Source organism: Lepidochelys kempii, chromosome 3, assembly GCF_965140265.1.
Source record: "Lepidochelys kempii isolate rLepKem1 chromosome 3, rLepKem1.hap2, whole genome shotgun sequence".
Classification (NCBI taxonomy): Eukaryota; Metazoa; Chordata; order Testudines; family Cheloniidae; genus Lepidochelys; species Lepidochelys kempii.
The window spans coordinates 58,939,092-58,959,429 of NC_133258.1; the positions used below are offsets into that span (position 1 = coordinate 58,939,092).

The 20,338-nt window shown below is 39.9% G+C and overlaps 1 long non-coding RNA gene across 1 annotated transcript in view; it reads right to left on the reverse strand.

The window, feature by feature from the left end:
• Positions 1-2,903: 2,903 nt before the first annotated feature.
• LOC140908709 (uncharacterized) overlaps positions 2,904-20,338 on the reverse strand; it is a 34,810-nt gene continuing 17,375 nt past the window's right edge. The window contains exon 4 of the long non-coding RNA XR_012157967.1: positions 2,904-3,363. This is a non-coding gene — a long non-coding RNA (uncharacterized lncRNA). The remainder of the gene's footprint in view (positions 3,364-20,338) is intronic.

Consider the following 20,338-nt stretch of genomic DNA (forward strand, 5'->3'; position numbering starts at 1 on the left):
ACCCAGTATGGCCGTTCTTATGCCTTGCTGCAGTACACACAACAAAGCCAGAGCATTCTGTCACTGTGCAACAGCTACCATGGCAAAGCAAACGCTTTTAAGCAGCATTGGCCATACAAATTCTTTTGAGGTTAATCTCATTACAGGACATTGAAGTAATCCAATATGGAGGTTACAAAGGTATAAATATCTGTGTCAAGATCAGCAGAAAAGAATGGACAAAAAATCCTTATAAGACATCAGTTAGACTATCCCCATTTGACCATAGAGAAACTTTGTGGTATTCAAAACAGATATTTACTTTTGATACAATAATGTAGTGCCAAAAAAAGGCACCGGAATACTGTATTTTCCATGTCAAATTTTATGGGCCAGATCCTCATCAATTAACATCAGGTGATGATCTGTCCCTTTAAATTTCCAGATGTATGCTTCCAAACCCCCTAGTGGTGTTTGGGTCAGAGTGCCTTGACGCAGACATTGTTAGTGTCAGGTTGTGTATGTTGAACTTCAGTGCCTCAGCACTTTAGGCAGAGTGAAAGGAAATCCCCTCCAGAGCTACCCAAGCCCAGAAGGGGAGATCGTTCTGAGGTTGACGAAGCTTGGTTACCCTGAGTAAAAAATGCCACTTTTGGGGGGATGCACAGGGAACAGCCTTGTTGCTCTGGACAACATGACTGGCCTGTGGGTGGTAAATAGTATCTTCCACCAACTGAAATGTACCCCATCTCTCTCCCATATTTAAAAGTCACTTATCTGGTCTGGCTCATTTCTAGCTGGCAGTGTATCATATGTATATGTGATCTTGTAAAAAGCTTAATTGAAAAACGAGGAAAGCTGCCAATAAAATCCAGTGGAGTTTACAGATAAATCCAAAGTGATACAGCAGATTTGACCTGTTTAACTCAACAGGTCTAGTTTACTTTTCAGACTGATTTCAATGTTACACTTTGTATGAACACATTTGCTGGTTCCTGTTACCCAAACCACATAGTTTCATAAACACTTACTGGAGACAAATATCTGGCCATTGATTTCATGTCTTTAATTAGCTCTTAGTTTACAATTGCTGTTCAGATAATATGCTGTTCTGCTGAGTCAGTGCATTTATTGGAAATACTTGAACATACCTTTCAAAAATGATACATACAAGATGGGATTATTTTCCCCGCATAGATTACAAAAAGGAGAAGGCTTCATCATTTTGTACAAGGAAGCTAACATTTCCAGGGCTGATTAAATGACATTTTAATAGAATCAGTGCCATATTAGATGTCTTTTGATTTACCTCTGTGTTCAATTAAAATTTTTGACTTCACCTTAGACTTCAGAGGTCATGACAGATAATTCTTTTGATGTGCTGAAAGTTTATGTAAAACTTTCCATCATAATAAAGCCTTGTTCTCTTTCTCTCGCTCTCTTTCTCTCTCTATCTCTCTCTCTCACACACACACACTGTTTTTTTCTTGGTTTGTTTTACCCATGTGTTGCTGGCAGCTGTGTTTATTATTGGCTCACCATTACTTTTTTAGCTGTCACCAAATGTTTTTAAGCTAGTGGGGTGTAGTGGAAAATCTGGCTGTATTATTAATGGCAGAATCAGCTACTGAGTAGACCTGTACACGATCCAGAAGCCAGTCAATGAAAAGGATTCCATTGACTCCAGTTGGACTTCGGATCAGATCTATTAACCATAACTAAATTAGTTCTCTTTACACCAATACTACGTAGTTGCACAGCGTAGTTTTCTGTTTCACTCTGCTTCATTTGTTTTCTGTGGGTGCAGATTTCATTCTACTTTATTCATATTCACCATAATTGAATTTCTTTGTGAGCTCATTGTTTGCTTGCCATGTAATACGCCGCAGCAATCAACCAGCTCACAAAGATGTTAAATCACATTCCGCATTATGTGAGTTTGCCAAAGAAAGCATATAAAGGGGATCAATAATTATCATCCTCAGGGATCAGAGTCCAACTATGCTAACCACAGTACAAACCACTAAAACAAAGACAGTTCCTTCTCCAGACAGCTGACAGGCTATGTTTAGGACAAGATGACGCAGGTGAATAAACAGACAAATGGAGAGCGAGGGATGGTATGTTGGGGTGGGAAGGTACCAGTGAAGAAAGCTATGTTTGTATACGAAACCAGTCTCAGTGATCAAACTTATCACAAGTGGTCACTACTTGTACCAAGACTAATTTTACTCCTAATCAAAGAAATAGTGTTGTTCCTCTAGACAGCAATTAGTGAGTCCCTCTGTGCATTCATCCAAAAATATTCTACCCTTACATTAAATGGCTAAAAGAAGATGAAAAAAGAAATCTTAGCAATAATTTTCCATATTCTTTTCAGTTACCCCTGTAAGCCTTCTTTTCAGGTGAGACAGAAAGTATTTTAACTACACTATGATTGTACCACTAAAACATACATAGCCTACATCAGTCCGTCCTGTTGTTTGTTTACTGCTTATTAATTCTTCTAGCAAAAATATGGCATACAAGAGCAATACAGAGAATGTGATCACTCTGCTTTTTCTTAACTTGTCAAAACAATCTTAGCAATAATTAGTGAATGAAAGGGGCAGATCCTTAGGAAGTGGAAGTTGTAGGAGCTGCATTGAAGTCCATGGTGCTATGACAAGTGACCTGCAAAAGCTGTTGCCAGCTTGCTATTATACCGTAAGAACAGATACTGGAGACTTTTTAAGTAACAGTAAACACTTCACTTGTTGCTGAGAACTGCACAACTAATGCAGGTCTGCCTGTCGGGCTCCAAGTGCAGTGCAAGCAATGTGCTTCTGCTGATAAGGCTCACTACATGATGATTTGTGCCATACCACACTATGGATAACTTTGGTTCCTACTCCAAAGTTCCTGCTATCATTACATCTCTGTTTTTAACTGTTTTATTTAGCTCTATCAATTTAATTTAGTATCCAGAACTCTAATCTCAATCCTTAAAGGGTCTAGAAAAATTAGTCTCTGTATCTAGCGGGTTTTCTTATCACTCACCCTTACGGGTAGTAACAGGAGTATCACTGTCCTATTTTATTTTTCTGTATTCAAACTGACCGGTTGAGACTCAGTAGATTGGTCTCAGATTGTTTACATTTCTGAGCTGGATGTTGAGACCGTTTCTGATTGTTCCAGGTTTTCATTCGCCTCCTGTACAATTCTTTTTCTGCTCATCAAATCCTTTCTGTTTCTTCTATAGACGTCTCCTTCCATTGTATCAATGAGATAAGATCTTAGAGCAGTGTATTGGTCAATCATCTTTACAGGTTTCCATGCTCCTTTTTGACAAATGCAGTCTCTCCATTTTCTAGTGGTGTGCCAGTGGTCTGCCATTCTGTTCAACTGCGGGAACAACAGTTTTCATGTTTAGTGAATAAAGTCTCATTGCTTTGCAAAAGTATTAAAGACACTGGAGCAAAATTGTGGTCCATTGTCTCTAATGAGTTCTTCAGGTATGTCATACCTTGCAAATATAGACTTGTGGTGTCTAATGATGACATACACACTTGTTACCTAAAGCAAGCAGCTTTCTAAGTATTTTGGATAATAAAGCAACCAGAATAAGATAATCTGCACTTTGAAACTCAAACAGGTCCATGCCAAGTTTCTGCCAGGATGTGTTTGGGACCTCATGTAGTAGCACTGGTCCCTTTTGATTTTTGTTTCCATAGGTGCTTGGAACTAGGGATGCTGGGGATGTGGCAGCACCTCCTGGCTTGAAGTGGTTTCCCTCATATACAGGGCAACTAAAATGATTAGGGGTTTGGAAAGGGTCCCATACGAGGAGAGATTAAAGAGGCTAGGACTTTTCAGCTTGGAAAAGAGGAGACTAAGGGGAGCTGTGCTAGAGGTATATAAAGTCATGAGTGGTGTGGAGAAAATGAATAAGGAAAAGTTATTTATTTGTTCTCATAATATAAGAACTAGGGGCCACCAAATGAAATTAACGGGCGGCAGGTTTAAAACAAATAAAATGGACCAAGTAAAGCCCCCAAGAAATTTAGTATTTGAAGGAAATGCAGCAGACACTACCCAAAGTAGAAGCAAGGATTTGAGCTGCATAGCACTGCAAGAGGTGCAGACAAAAAAAAGTGAATGTCTGCAAATAGTATTATTTCTTTATGTGGCAGGTGAAGAAGCAAGAATGGTATTTAACGCTTTTCAGTTTGATTCAGCAGATAAAGAAAATATACAATTTTTAAAGAATAAAGTTTGAGGCATACTGTGGTCCATGAAGATATGTCATGTGGGAGGTACAAATTTTTCACCAGAAGTCAGACAGATGGGGAAAGTATAGACCAATACGTGACTGATTTAAAACTGGCAGTACAATTTTGGAGAATGCTCATTAAAGACCACCTTGTGTGTGGTATTGTGTCAGACTCAGTGCAAGCTAGGTTGTTGAGGGAGACTAGTTTTATCTTTGAACGTGCTGTGGACATATGTCGTGCAGATGAAATTCCTGCAAAATAGTAGAAAGGGCTGGGCAAACCGTAAAAATACATGCACACACTGCAGCGTGTGTCCGCCTTTAGTAAGTACCCAGACATGCTGTCATGGACTGGCGGGCATCCGGCTGCTAATGAAAGCCTGTGATCAAAAGATGTGAAAAAAGAGAAGAGGCAAATAAAGATTGTTATAAATGTTGACGTAGCCATGCCGTAAACAACTGTCCTGCATATAGGCAAGAATGCTGAAGATGTGGCAAATGCAATCATTTTACCAAAATGTGCAACTCTGGAAAGGAGAAGTCCTATGGCAAACAAATGTTTACCCTCAGGGGAGCAGATGAATAATCACAAGCTCTGTTCTTTGGTAAGCTGGGTACTAAGCAGGGTGAAAGTGGGCCGGTACGGCATACCAGTAAGAACCCGCACCAGCCCCTACGCTGCGCCTTAACATACCTGCGTCTTTTGCCTCCTGTCGGTGGCAGCACTTTAACGTTTTTGCACCCCCCCCATCGGCGGCCCTACCAGCAGGGCCACCAAGTGGTGGGGGGAGGCGCAGCAATGTTAAAGCACGGCCACGGCAAAGGACCCTGCAGCGCTTTAACGTTCTCTGCTCCTTTTGCCCCCCCACGGGAGGGGGGGTAAAGGGAGCAGCTGTCCCGGGGCCGGCAATTTAAAAGGACCCAGGGCCCTTTAAATCACCACTGGAGCACTGGGCGGCACGGGCCAGGCAACCTCGAAGGGCTGGCTGTGGGATGCTGACCGCTCAGCCCGCCCCTTCTGCCCGAGGACCCGCCCCTTCCGAGAGCCAGAGCCAGCCCCGGCCCCATACTGGTAAGTGTCTGGAGTTACTTTCACCCGTGGTACTAAGCCTCCCAAGGACAAATGGATTGTGGAATTGCTCATTAATAATCAGAAAACCATGTATTTTAAAATGGATTCTGGGGCACAGGCCAATATGATGTTTGTAAAGGACAGAACCACTTCATAGCTCAAGTATCTGGCTGACAACTTACTCAGGGAAAAAACTGCAAATATCTGGTAAAGGCAAGTTGGACTCTGAGTATCAGAATAAGAAAGCACTGCTGGAATTTCAGGTGGAAGAATTTGATTTGCAAGCCATATTGGGCTTACAGTGCAGAGTCAGTATGGTGAAGGAAAACCAGGAATATAAAGATGTCTTAGAAAGTTTAAGGTGCTTGTAAGACCGGCTCTTGGCACCAGCAAAGCAAGCACGTGCTTGGGGCGGCGCAATTCCAGGGGCGGCGTTCCGGCCAGCCTCTTTTTTTTTTCTTTTTTGTGCTCTCGGAGCTTGGGGCGGCAAATTTTTTGCTTGGGGCAGCAAACAACATACAGCTGGCCCTGGGTGCTTGCCAGGTAAGCATGCCATAGAGATGAACTCACAAGTACCACCAGTAAGTAATACATGTGCCTCATAAAGTTCCAGTGGCATTCAGGGACAAAGTAGAAAAAAGAATTGCATTATACAGAATAGTTACAAATAATATCAAAAGTGCAAGAACCTAAAAAATGGGTCAATTCTATAATAATTGTAGACAAACCACATTGAGATGAAATAAGAATATGCTTGGATCCAAAAGACGTGAATAAAGCAATATGAAGGAAACATTTTCAATTGCCTAGAGTAAAAGAAATCACCAGCAAATTATCAAATACTTAGTCCTGCCACGAGTCCAGGGTACTGGACTAGATGACCTCTCGAGGTCCCTTCCATTACTATGGATTCTATGATTCTAAGAAAAGCTTCAGTTTTCCCTGTCTTAGATGCCAGTAGTGGATTTTGGTAAATAAAGCTGAAGGACAAAAGTTCTACACTTCGTATGTTCAGCACACCATTTGGCAGGTACAGTTTTGCCAGACTTCCTTTTGGCATCTGTTCAGCTCCTGACGTGTATCACAGAGTGATCCAATTGGCATTTGAATGTCTGCGAGGTGTTCAGGTTACATAGATGACATACTGGTGTGGGGAAATAACAGACAAAAATATGATGAAAGGCTCAAGAGAGTTCGAGACAGGTGTTGTGAAAGGAATCAGACAGAGATAAAATATTTTTGGGGGTGACAGAGTTAATGTCTAAGCCAAATTAATTTTGAAAATAAAATTTAATGAGGCATCATGTTCAATAAGGTACTAAAATCCAAACATATAAGCTTTCTCCACATTATCAGTTGTTTTCATCCACTAATTTAGCAGTTCTGTTTTTAAACATAAAACATAAACATAAAAAGTAAGTTTGGCATTATTTGTTCTGGATAAACACTTGCTGCTTATGACTTATGGTTCCGTTTGTCACAGTTAAAGGGCAAGAGATACCTTAGATCCCTTTGTAGTCTCTCTCTAGTTCATGCCTCAGGTGAAAGACTTCACTACTTTTATCAGTCTCTGGGTACAACCCTGCTGTTCTACCCCTCTTAAACTGGATCCCTGAGTTGTACCCCCTGTGTTTGCCAACTGTGATATCTCTACAGGCCCAACCTGGAAGGAGCTTCTATCTGGGAGCCTGTGACTTGCCGCTGATTAAAGTGACTCACAACAGCGTCTTCAAAACAAACATATCATTTATTCACCCAAAGGTACATAGCAATCAGACAAAAAGGTTAAAACAAAAAAGCCTATAATGCATCTGATCTTATCTAAACATTAGCCTTTCCTTCAAGTTTAGGTAGGTTCCACTTAACCCAAGTACCCTCACCTCTGGGCCAGGTAGGGTGACCAGACAGCAAATGTGAAAAATCGGGACGGGGATGGGAGGTAATAGGAGCCTATATAAGAAAAAGACCCCAAAATCAGGACTGTCCCTATAAAATCGGGACATCTGGTCACCCTAGGGCTACTATCTTGATAGCTATGTCACATATTCATAAAACTATTACAGTCATCCCCATGTTCTATACACCATTAATATCCTTCAGCCTCAGTTCTGTGAATACTTATGCACATGCTTAATTTTAGACATTAAACACATGCCTAAGTTTTTGCAAGAACATATCCTTAGATCTCAGTATGCAACTTCCATTGAGTTCAGTGGGAGCTGCAGACTAGTACCCTCAGGCAGAATTTGGATCTGTAGACTTTTTCTCTTAATATTTCTTCCAGTTTATCTAACGATTGAAATCAGACTTACTGAACAGTAATGCCAGATACTGAGACTTCAGAAATCAAGGAACCTCTTTCAACAAATATATCTGAAAAAGGAGCTCTCTGCCAAAAAAAAATACCATATTTAGCAAACAGCTGACAGACTGCGCCACAAAGCAGAAAATATTGATCTGCACAAGCAAGAAAATCAATGTGAAGAGATATGTTTACTGGGGAACAATTGGTTATTAAGGCCTTAAGAAAGCACCCCTCAAAATGCAATACACAATATTACTGACAAAGCTTTTTTAATGACAAATCGCACCTGGAGCTGCAGCTAGCAAGAGATGTCAAGAGTAACAAGAAGGGTTTCTTCAGGTATGTTGGCAACAAGAAGAAAGCCAAGAAAAGTGTGGGCCCCTTACTGAATGAAGGAGGCAACCTAGTGACAGAGGATGTGGAAAAAGCTAATGTACTCAATGCTTTTTTTGCCTCTGTTTTCACTAACAAGGTCAGCTCCCAGACTGCTGCGCTGGGCATCACAAAATGGGGAAGAGATGGCCAGCCCTCTGTGGAGATAGAGGTGGTTAGGGACTATTTAGAAAAGCTGGACGTGCACAAGTCCATGGGGCCGGACGAGTTGCATCCGAGAGTGCTGAAGGAATTGGCGGCTGTGATTGCAGAGCCATTGGCCATTATCTTTGAAAACTCGTGGCGAACGGGGGAAGTCCCGGATGACTGGAAAAAGGCTAATGTAGTGCCAATCGTTAAAAAAGGGAAGAAGGAGGATCCTGGGAACTACAGGCCAGTCAGCCTCACCTCAGTCCCTGGAAAAATCATGGAGCAGGTCCTCAAAGAATCAATCCTGAAGCACTTGCATGAGAGGAAAGTGATCAGGAACAGCCAGCATGGATTCACCAAGGGAAGGTCATGCCTGACTAATCTAATCGCCTTTTATGATGAGATTACTGGTTCTGTGGATGAAGGGAAAGCAGTGGATGTATTGTTTATTGACTTTAGCAAAGCTTTTGACACAGTCTCCCACAGTATTCTTGTCAGCAAGTTAAGGAAGTATGGACTGGATGAATGCACTATAAGGTGGGTAGAAAGCTGGCTAGATTGTCGGGCTCAACGGGTAGTGATCAATGGCTTCATGTCTAGTTGGCAGCCGGTATCAAGTGGAGTGCCCCAAGGGTCGGTCCTGGGGCCGGTTTTGTTCAATATCTTCATAAATGATCTGGAGGATGGTGTGGATTGTACTCTCAGCAAATTTGCGGATGATACTAAACTGGGAGGAGTGGTAGATACGCTGGAGGGGAGGGATAGGATACTAGGATACAGAAGGACCTAGACAAATTGGAGGATTGGGCCAAAAGAAATCTGATGAGGCTCAATAAGGATAAGTGCAGGGTCCTGCACTTAGGATGGAAGAATCCAATGCACCGCTACAGACTAGGGACCGAATGGCTAGGCAGCAGTTCTGCGGAAAAGGACCTAGGGGTGACAGTGGACGAGAAGCTGGATATGAGTCAGCAGTGTGCCCTTGTTGCCAAGAAGGCCAATGGCATTTTGGGATGTATAAGTAGGGGCATAGCGAGCAGATCGAGGGACGTGATCGTTCCCCTCTATTCGACATTGGTGAGGCCTCATCTGGAGTACTGTGTCCAGTTTTGGGCCCCACACTACAAGAAGGATGTGGATAAATTGGAGAGAGTCCAGCGAAGGGCAACAAAAATGATTAGGGGTCTGGAACACATGACTTATGAGGAGAGGCTGAGGGAGCTGGGATTGTTTAGCCTGCAGAAGAGAAGAATGAGGGGGGATTTGATAGCTGCTTTCAACTACCTGAAAGGGGGTTCCAAAGAGGATGGCTCTAGACTGTTCTCAATGGTAGCAGATGACAGAACGAGGAGTAATGGTCTCAAGTTGCAGTGGGGGAGGTTTAGATTGGATATTAGGAAAAACTTTTTCACTAAGAGGGTGGTGAAACACTGGAATGCGTTACCTAGGGAGGTGGTAGAATCTCCTTCCTTCGAGGTTTTTAAGGTCAGGCTTGACAAAGCCCTGGCTGGGATGATTTAACTGGGAATTGGTCCTGCTTCGAGCAGGGGGTTGGACTAGATGACCTTCTGGGGTCCCTTCCAACCCTGATATTCTATGATTCTATGATTTACAAACATGATTCTAGAACTTTGAGCAAATGTCCCATGAAAACCCATGTCTGAAGAAGATAAGAAACACTGACATTAGAGGGGATTGAGATCCCCATAGCTTACCTGTTCAAATAAAAATTAAAGGTTATGATGATACGTATATGTTGAATAATGATACTGAAATATAAATATGAAGACTTGCTAAATGGTGAAAATAAGAGTTTTGTTAGTTATGCTTTAACAATTTATAATTATGGATAGTGAATTAGTTTGGATGAAGTATCACTTATGCCAAGGCCTTGGCCTAGTTTTTGCCTGGCATGAGTGTTGCCTTGCCAATTCTTCTCTATCAGAGACTTGTTTAGATGATGCTTATTGCTGACAGGACAAAAATGATGTTTTGTTACTTCACTGGAAACATTAGATAAAAGGATGTTAATTAGTATAATAAATACATATATGCACTGCTAAAAGTCCCTAGGCTGGGGGAAAAAAGAACAAGATGACATGGAAACACAATAACATGAAAATAGTGTAAACAGCAAAAGTTTTTTAAATCGAAGCTTGTGCATGCATACTGTATGGGTTATGTAAGACACAATGTTTAACATTGACTCGAGGAAAACAAATGAATATGTAACGTGGAAAAAAATATAAAAAAGCAAGTGAATAAGGCCCATATCAGAGAACTACTGCACCAGAAACTGAAGGAATGAGACTGAAGGTCCAGATCAGAGAACAGAGACTGAGGCAACCATCATGAAGTGGAGGAGGGTTTCCCGGTACCCTGGAACTTGGTAATGTAGGCCTCTGTCTGTTCTGTCTTATCTGCTTATTGTGTGGCATAAATATATCTTCAGAAACTATGTGATAATAATTCTGTCTGAAAATTTACAAATAAAGGAGAAAATTGATTAAACCTAAGTTGGGTGGACTTCTGACTCAGTTTCCCACATTCGTCCCCAACATGCTCAATTAAGCATTAGAAATATGAAAATCTGGATAAGATTTGTGGAGAAATGCATCATCTTTCCAAATAATTTTCCCATGTCCACCAATGGCTTAAGTCCACTGAAAATTAATCCAAAAGCCAAATGGCTGACATCATTCTTCTGCCGAAAACTAACAAGAATTTTGGCTTGATATAGAGTACACCAAGGAAAATGTTGACTTAGAAAACAGATTGAAATGGAATAACCTAAAACTAATAAAATTCCCCAAAGTCTTCTCAGCTTGCTAAGGCTGCATTTCATAAGTGGTGCAAAGATCCAACATTAGGGACACAAGAGAAGTAAGAGAGCAGGAATCTTAAAATATGTGAGACTAATTTCTTTAGCACTGAATAACATTTTCCATAATCTCTGTTTAAGATTCAATATGATAGAAATCATTTAAATTAGAGAGACTAAATATGTACTAGTTGAAGGTGAACTACTAGCTGCAGTTTCATCTCATAAACTAAACAGGTTTGAGCCTAGATAATAATTTAATGAGAGAGTTCCAGGAACCCTTATATGTCACAGGAAATGATAATGGTGTCTCAATAGGTCACAGTCTTCCCTCTGAAACAAGGGATAAACTCTCCATGATAACTATACATGAGGGGCACTGCAATTTTTGGATGTTCCATCTTTCAGATGACATACAAAACTGAGTCCATTATCATTTGCAGTTACTAACTATCATATGGTACTTTTTATAAGAGTAGAGATGACAGTTAGTGGGTCAAATTCTGAAGTGACCTGTAAAGATAATTTAAATATTGGGTAATGACTGAGAAGTCTAAATGAGTATGTAAATGAATCTAAGTTAGTCTAAAGGGATCCCGGAGGGAATATAATATGGTACAATAATTTAGGCTGAAAGAAGGAGTAAATTACACTAATTTCAATCCTTCAAGACCCACTTAGAATCACCTTTGAATATGGCCCAGTGAGCAAAATTCAGAGGTGATGTGTAAGGAGTAGTAAGTGAGGATGTGAGTCTAACAAGTCAGTATGTCTAACGGAGTCTAGCAGTCTAAATTGGTATATCATACAGATAGGCTGGCAGAAAAAAGGTATAAATTACAGCAATTCAGATTCTTTCCAGATTCACTTCTGAATTTGGTCCAGTATGTCATAGCAGAATCAAGACTTTCCTCACCTCAAGACAAGAAGTACATTTAAGAGAATTTCCTCCAAATTTAAACTGCTTGTTTTTTCTTTGCTGGTGAAAGCAACACAATGCATTATAAAATGATATTAATTGCTAACAACTTCCCAGCTTTGAATCAAACACAATGATCTAGTTGCCAGCTAAGCCAGAAAATTACATGTATTCTGTGGGTTAATAGAAAGCTGTTTTGTATTTTTATTTGTATTTTCCTTTTTTCTGTTACATGCTGCTAAAATTTGGAATTGTAATGAAAATATTTTTTAAAAAACGATAAACACATCCCCAGGAACAGCCAAAGGAGGCTAGTAACCTCATTTTAAATCAATAAAACCTTCATTGCTCTCAATAGTTCTAGTATCAGATTTGATTTCAGGCAGTCAGCATCCCAGGTGTCAATAGATCCATGAGGAAGTTTTGATTATATTATTAAAAACAACTGACCAATCTTTATTGTATCATAGATTTTGACCCTGAGCTTGACGTGCTCTTGGTTCTTAATCCAGTGACTCTTCTAAGACATAGCCTTTATACTTGTAACTGGAGATTTCATTTTACATTATTGGTATATATTTTTTCTGCTTTTATATAAAAAAACCTGGAGGAAATTCCATGTAGTGTGCAGAATGGTAACATGGCCCAAAGGAATCAGAAATTTTTCATGCATTTGTCAGTTACGCAGTAGTAGTGTATACACTATTCATTATAAATTAATATTTGTTCTTGTTTATCTTTCTTCAAAATGAAGATGCTACGTGGGAAAAGGCTATCATTACTGAACATATTGTGGTAGTCGCAGTATCAAAATTGAACTGGTGTAATAAAGACTATTTTTGTTACAGGGGAAAGCATTTGCACAAATGTTTGTAGGAACAGAACCAGACGGCTCGTCTTTTCACATTCACAATGTTAGCAAAATGATCTCCTACTGTATATGTAGAATTGATTTTCCAGCCAAAAAAGCCTCAGCAGCACGTTATGTTATGTTGTACTGATTGGCTTCAATAGACATACCCATGAACATGGAGCTAGATAAGTTTAACTGGAGTTGAGCCCACTGGCAATTTCCTCCTCTAATTTTAAAGGCATGGTGATCTCTGACCTGTCCATGAGGATGCACCAGGGGTCAATTGAGAAGATTTGTGCTAGGGAGGCCTACCAGGAAGAACAGATGATCTTCCTGTCCTAGACTTGGATGTTTACAGTAAACAATGGGCTGAATTCTGAGGATCTTACTCAGACAAACCTTCCCTGACCTTTATGGGAAACAGACAGAGTGAAGACTGAATAGAAAGTATGGGCTCAGTCGATCCCCTTCAATGTAATAGAGGGAGCCTCCTGTACTTGTGGATCTCCTTCTTTCTCTCACAGAAAGGATGTCAGCTGTCTCTGAGCCAACATTCTTCTCTTCCCCTGCATCTAGCAGCAGGTCTGGCAGGTTTCATTTAAGGAGCAAGCTACAAGGCAGACACACAGGCTCCCCCAGAAATGTAATATAGCCTACCAACATTCACCTCTTTAAGGAAAGGCTGGAGATTGTAGAAGGCCTAATAGCATGGCTCCAATGGAGCTGTGCTGTGAGGCATTTTCTTGCCATTTAGCCCTGTCCATGGTTTTCCCACAGGAGGGTGTAGATCAGGCTCCTAACTGAGAACCTAAGGATCTGGCCGTATGATTGGAGACTGGAAAGCAAACTTAGGTCTTATTCAATCTAAGCAAGTGAAGTGAATACTGGATGTACTGCCAGTCAGTCTTTGCATGAGAAACAGAGTCTATTTCATTTTTACTCACAAATAGATTGCTTTGTAGTGTACTTATCTGTATATTCCTAGTTCTCATCTGCAATAGTTCTGACATAAGAAATAAGATTGTGGTCTAGTGAAGTGTTACATTAAAAAGTGCTAAGTAACATTTACTACAAAATGATATCTGAGATACCACAGTCAATATACATATAGGGTCTCTTATATACCATGGTGGTGGATGCTGACTCCAGTGGAGATTAAACCCCTGATTCAGCAAGATACTGTTAGCACATGCCTAACATTAAGCACATTAGAAGTCTCAGTGAAATCAAGGTAAAAAAGTTGTTCATACAAGTAGTTCTTAAAGCTCCTATAAGATAAAAGCTTTTGTTGTATTTTGGTTTAAAACAAAGCCATACTGTAAAACCAGAATGTTCCATCAGACACAAATCATTGATGTTGTCAGGATTCTCTCCCCACTCTGAACTCTAGGGTACAGATGTGGGGATCCACATGAAAGACCCCCTAAGCTTATTTCTACCAGCTTAGGTTAAAAACTTCCCCAAGACACAAATTCTTCCTTGTTCTTGGATGGTATCGCTGCCACCACCAAGTAAGATAAACAAAGATTTAGGGAAAGGACCACTTGGAGTTCCTGTTTCCCCAAAAAATCCCCCCAAGCTCATTCATCCCCTTTCCTGGGGAGGCTTGAGAGTAAACAAGGTGAGCACAGACCAGACCCTTGGGTTTTTAGGACACTAAAACCTCAATCAGATTCTTAAAAACTGAACTTTTATTATAAAGAAAAAAGAAAAAGAAGCACCTCTGTAAAATCAGGATGGAAGGTAATTTTACAGGGTAATAAGATTTAAAACACAGAGGATTTCCCCCCAGACAAAACTTTAAAATGACAAAAGACAGGAATAAACCTTCCTCTTAGCACAGGGAAAATTCACAAGCTAAAACAAAAGATACTCTAATGCATTTCCTTGCTATTACTTACCATTTCTGCAATTTTAGATGTATCATTCAGTAGGAGCTAGATTACTTACTTCGTCTCTCTCTTTGTCTTGGAGAGAACAACAAAGAGCACAAACAAAAACCTTTTCCCCCGCAGATTTGAAAGTATCTTCTTTCCCCATTGGTCCTTCTGGTCAGGTGCCAATGAGGAACTGATTAACCCTTTACAGGTAAAGAAGGGATTTTATGCTACCCTTAGCTGTATGTTTATGACGGATGTGTCTCTTAAAAGTTTCTCAGAAAAATATTCTCCTTCAGGAGGTACCTGATTTTAATGAAAAAGATCTGCCTGAGTAAAGTTTCATTACTATCTTTTAAAATTTCTTCTTGTTCATTAATAATAATAAATTATTATTATACCATGTTTTAGTAATTTTCTTTTAAAAAATCTATGCAAACTGAGTGTGAGTATTAGTGTAAATTATTTTTTTAGCTTCATAGATTGATAGAAGGGACCATTGTGATCATCTAGTCTGACCTCCATAGAGCCATAGAGCTTCCCAAAAATAAGTCCTAGAGCATAGCTTTGAGAAAAACATTCAATCTTGATTTAAAAATTGTCAGTGTTGGAGAATTACCATGACCCTTGGTAAGTTGTGCAAATGATTAATTACTCTCACTGTTAAAAATTTACACATTATTTGCAGTCTGAATTCATCTAGCTTTAACTTCCAGCCATTGGATCATGTTACACATTTTGCCGTTACACTGAATTATAGACTGTAATCAAGTCACCCCTTAACCTTCTGTTTGTTCAGCTAAATACGTTGCGCTCCTTAAGTCTAGCACTATACGGCATGTTTTCTAATCCTTCAACCGTTCTTGTGGCTCTCCTCTGAACCCTCTCCAACATATCAACCCCTTTCTTGAATTGTGGGCACCAGAAGTGGACATACTATTCCAGCAGCAGTCACACCAGTGCCAATGCAGAGGTAAAATATCCTCTCTACTCTTACTCAAGATTCCCCTGTTTATGCATCCCCAGATAGCCTTAACTCTTTTGGCCTCAGCATCACACTAGCACCTCATGTTCAGCTGATTATCCACCACAACCTCCAAATCTTTTTCAGAGTTACTGCCTCCCACAATAGAGTCCACCATCCTGTAAAAATGGCCTGCATTCTTTGTTCCTAGATGTAGACATTTATATTTAGCTATATTAAAACACATACTGTTTGCTTATGCCCAGTTTACCAATGTCTGGAAAAATATTTTTTCTTGTCTTCCTGAGTGGGGTTAGAATTGTTTGAGCACTGCATTAATATAAATATTCTATATGTAAATAACTATGATATCAGGCAGTAATTATATGAAAGCTTGCATTTAAATACAAAATACTTGCAAATATATATTTAAAAGAAACTTATGCCATTTTAAACGTTTGAGAAACACAAAGGTTTTCATCTTTAAGTGGTACCATGCGTTTGGAAGTAACCAATATCTTCTGTAAAATCTTTCCCACCATAAATGTTTTGGTGTACAAAGAATTAAGACTTTAGGGTGTTTACAGAAGAAATCATTTTCAATAAGGACATTACTCAAATTCTTTGTGTGGGCTTAAACTCATGTTTTTCTTTGAAAAGAAAGGTGGGGGAGGGTTTTAGATTCTTTGCTCTGATAACACAACCTTGCATTCCTTTTCCTAACACATGAATGTTTATATGACTGTCTTCTTGACATTTGATTGTCCTTGGGAAGTTTTTCCTAAGATTTAATCTAAATTTGCTATGATGTAGTTTGAACCCATTGACTCTTGTCCTGCCCTCTGTGGCAAGAGAGAACAACTTTTCTCCATCTTTCTGATGGCAGCCTTTCAAATATTTAAAGACTGCTATCATATCCCCCCCTTAATCTCCTCCTTTCCAAACTATACATACCCACTACCTTCAGCCTTTGTTCACATGGCTTGCAATCCAGCCCTTTGAATATCTTTGTTGCTCACCTCTAGATTTCCAGTTTCTCTACGTTCTTTCTGTACAGCAGTGACCAAAATTGGACACAGTACTCCAAGTAAGGCCTAACCAGTGCCGAGCAGAGGGTATTATCACGTCCCGTGACTTGCATGCTGTGCCTCAGTTAATGCAACCTAAAATTGCACTTGCTTTTTTTGCAACAGTTTTTGAACACATATGGTTATATTTATTCACCTACCAAGCCTATTTTCCATCCAGTAGACACAATATATTTATTTTCAGTGAAAAGAACAGCTAGAAGTTAACACAGATAAATGTTGGTTTAACCATGTAAGAGTTTCTCATATTCTTTTCCAGTTGTTTTCTCATTTTACCAATACCTTTTGAATTTTAAAGCATTCATTTCCATTCCTTTTGCAAATTTCATTTCCAACTCTGACAGCTTTTGGTTTATAAGAATAGGTTTGCTAAGATCAGTTTTTGAATCTGATATACTCATTTTACATTTTTTCCTCTCCCTCATCCAACAGCTTAGATTTTGTGAAAAGTATTTTTTTCTGTTTATAACACAGTTCTATGGCTTTTAACATTTATGTATACTTGAGGCCATCCAGACAGTTTTTTATGGTACTGAATGTGTTTGTTTATTTACCCTTCCAACTGTTTCACATTTGAAGTGTTGAATTTTCTCAATGGAAAAATATTAAAAGGAAATTGCTCAGAGAACCCTATGGTGTAAGTTAGTCACACAAAAACTAGGTTTCCATGTACAGCAGCATCTTTGATAATGTAAAGTATAAGAAAATACCATGTATGTTTCCAAAGCACAACTTAGGTCCTTTTCACTATTATTATGCCATATGCTGGATTTCAAGGATGGTGCAATTGTATACCAGCCAGCTGCTGTGCTCGCTAAGAAATTAGTACTTCATCGCTACTCCTTCTTGAATGCCACACTGGAAGATATGTTCTCAACTTAAAACAAATCACTAGTCAAGATGACATGTCGAGCCAGCTGAAATGACTTTGATCATCTCTCCCATCTGGCTGATCTGAATGTAATGGGAGACTTTGCTTTTAGCTGTTTTGAAAAATGTTGCAGCACCTTGATAGAGACTGACAGAAAAAAACTGAATAAGGAGTTGAAACATCGTAAAATTGCACCTCTCCAGATTGGCATAACAATGGTAGTGACAATGTCATAATGCTTTGGCTTGCATAAAACTGTAGTTAGTTTTAAAATTAAGGCTTTCAATGAGTGATAATTAAATAATAGTTTATAGCTAAAAATTGAAAATGGTGGTCACAATAGATTCTCTGTGAAAGACATCAGAATGGAGGAAACAGATCAAATTCACCTCAAGGGGAGATTCGGGGAAGGACCTATGCAAATGATGACTTCCAAGGGAGGATCTATACAGGAAGGGGAGGACATAGGCAGGAACAGGGTCTCTGCTAATATGTTCAATCTAATTGGCTGAGCAAATATGCTAATGAGCTGGAATTGAAAAAGCAACCAATCAGAGACAAGCTGGGAAGACTGAAACTTGTATATCAAACCAGCAGCCAGCAGGCTTAGGTTTGGATTTTGGGGGGGTTTGTGAAGAACAGCAAGTCTGAAGATAGCAGCAGAAACAAGCCTCAAGACCAGGGCGCCAGCAGACCTTAAAACAGCAGCAGCAAGCCTCACAACCATGGCGGCAGCAGGTGAACAGTGGCGGAAGCAGCAGCAAAGACATCGGCAGCAGCCTGAACAAACAGACTGACAGAGCAGAAGGACCCTGTAAGACAACGCAGCGGGATTTTAAGAAACTACGCGTAAGTTTTACCTTCTGTCTATTTTTCACAGAGTGTCTGGGTTTGCCTGTAAATAAAGCTGGATGCCCGCGTTTGAGTGAGATCTACCCCACCTCTTGGCCGCTGTTCACAGAATGTTTATGTTAAACTATAACATCTCTCTCTTTAGCGTATAGCATCGTAATGCTTGCTTAGGCCAATGTATACAGGCTCAGTCTGTTCCATCGTAATAAGGATAAGATTGTGTAGCTGTAGTGCAGCTTTTTGTACATGCACATAAAGCAGTGGTGGGCAACCTGCGGCCTATGGGCTGCATGCGGCTTATCAGGGTAAGCTGATTGCAGGCTGCGAGATATTTTGCTGATGTTGCTCATCCACAGGCCTGGCCCCCCTCAGCTCCCAGTGGCCGCGGTTCACTGTTCCTGGCCAATGGGAGCTGCGAGAAGCGGCAGGCCTCAGAGATGTGTGGGCCACCACTTCGTGTAGCTCCCATTGGCCGGGAACGGTGAACCGCAGCCACTGGGAGCTGCAGGGAGCCGTGCCTATGGATGGTCAACATCAGCAAAATATCTCGCGGCCCACCAGCGGATTACCCTGATGGGTCACATGCGGCCTGCAGGTTGCCCACCACTGGCATAAAGGGTCTCTATGTACCTTAAGTATTACATTGAAACTGCTATATAGTCCATGTCTCCTGTGTCCTGTGTATTCTGTGTATTTTATTCTATAGCGCTGCTTTAAATATATGATTTTAAATACAGTGTAACTGCTTTACTTTATCTTATGTGCTATAGTGTATTCTTTGTTATTCTATTAAGTGTGTTGTAATTGATATTTTTTTTTAATAAACAGTATTTTGTTTTCGAAGAACTGTTGCTTGTATGTCAATCCTTTGAGGGGAAGGCTGTATCCATGTCCTTCCAAGGGTTAGCAGGATTAGCCTGCTCTGGGGAGTCCTCTCCGGGTTGAAGGCCTCTGGTAATACCATGGCAATTCTTATAGGGCGAGTCACCCCCTTTCTACCCATGTGGATGGAGCAAATTGACAACTGGTTTATGGTCATAGGCAAAACCATTCTTGGAGTGCCTTTTGGTACAAAATTTGGGGTAACATGAATACAATGTGTTCCAAACCATAATATGTGTTTTCTTTTTTTGATAAATATGTTATCAAGTCCCATGATATGTTATAAAAACAAACAAAAAAGTTAATTATCCTTCAACATGCTATTGGATGGAGCAAAAGTAAAAACAAATCTTTTTGTAAGGATGAACTGTCTTGATTCAAAAGATTTTAGAAGCATGTCAAATTTGTGGTCATTTCCCCCTCTTAAACTGCTACTTTAAAAAGATCCATAAAAACATCATTCTTGATAATTCAGGGATTGTGCAATTGTAACCCATCTCTCTCTTCTGCTTGTTAAACCAAGAGGTTATAGTCCTCTGAGTGATATCATACACCAAGTTGCCAAAATTATAGACTTAATATCACAGAGGAGATTAATCTATATGAATAGACAGGAAAAGGGATGACAACCTAACATTTTAGTACAGGAAGATTCCATGGACCCCATCTAGGGCTGTCATTTGGTGTTTGTACGCATTACTGTTTGGCTTTTTTCTTCTGAGTTTCTCAGACTTCTGGATTTTGTTCATGGTTGCAGCTTTCATTGCAAGCTTGGGTCATCTGCTCCTCACATCAGTTTTTCTCTTGATAAAGAGGTTTGTCATAAAATCCCTCTCTACCTTGTACTTTCCTGACTTCAGTTAGTGTCCTGCCACTTCTAAGCCTCCAAATAGTTTGAAAGCATTCACTATTTCTATATCCCGTAATGTTATACAACAGACTACAAAAAAGCTTTTCCTGATGTACAAGTACCTATATTTAATTAGCTGCAAGGAATCTCAAGCCCAAATCGGTAAGATTTAAATATAAATATATTTTACTTCATATCTATTATATATATTGCATGTATTAGTTGGGTGTG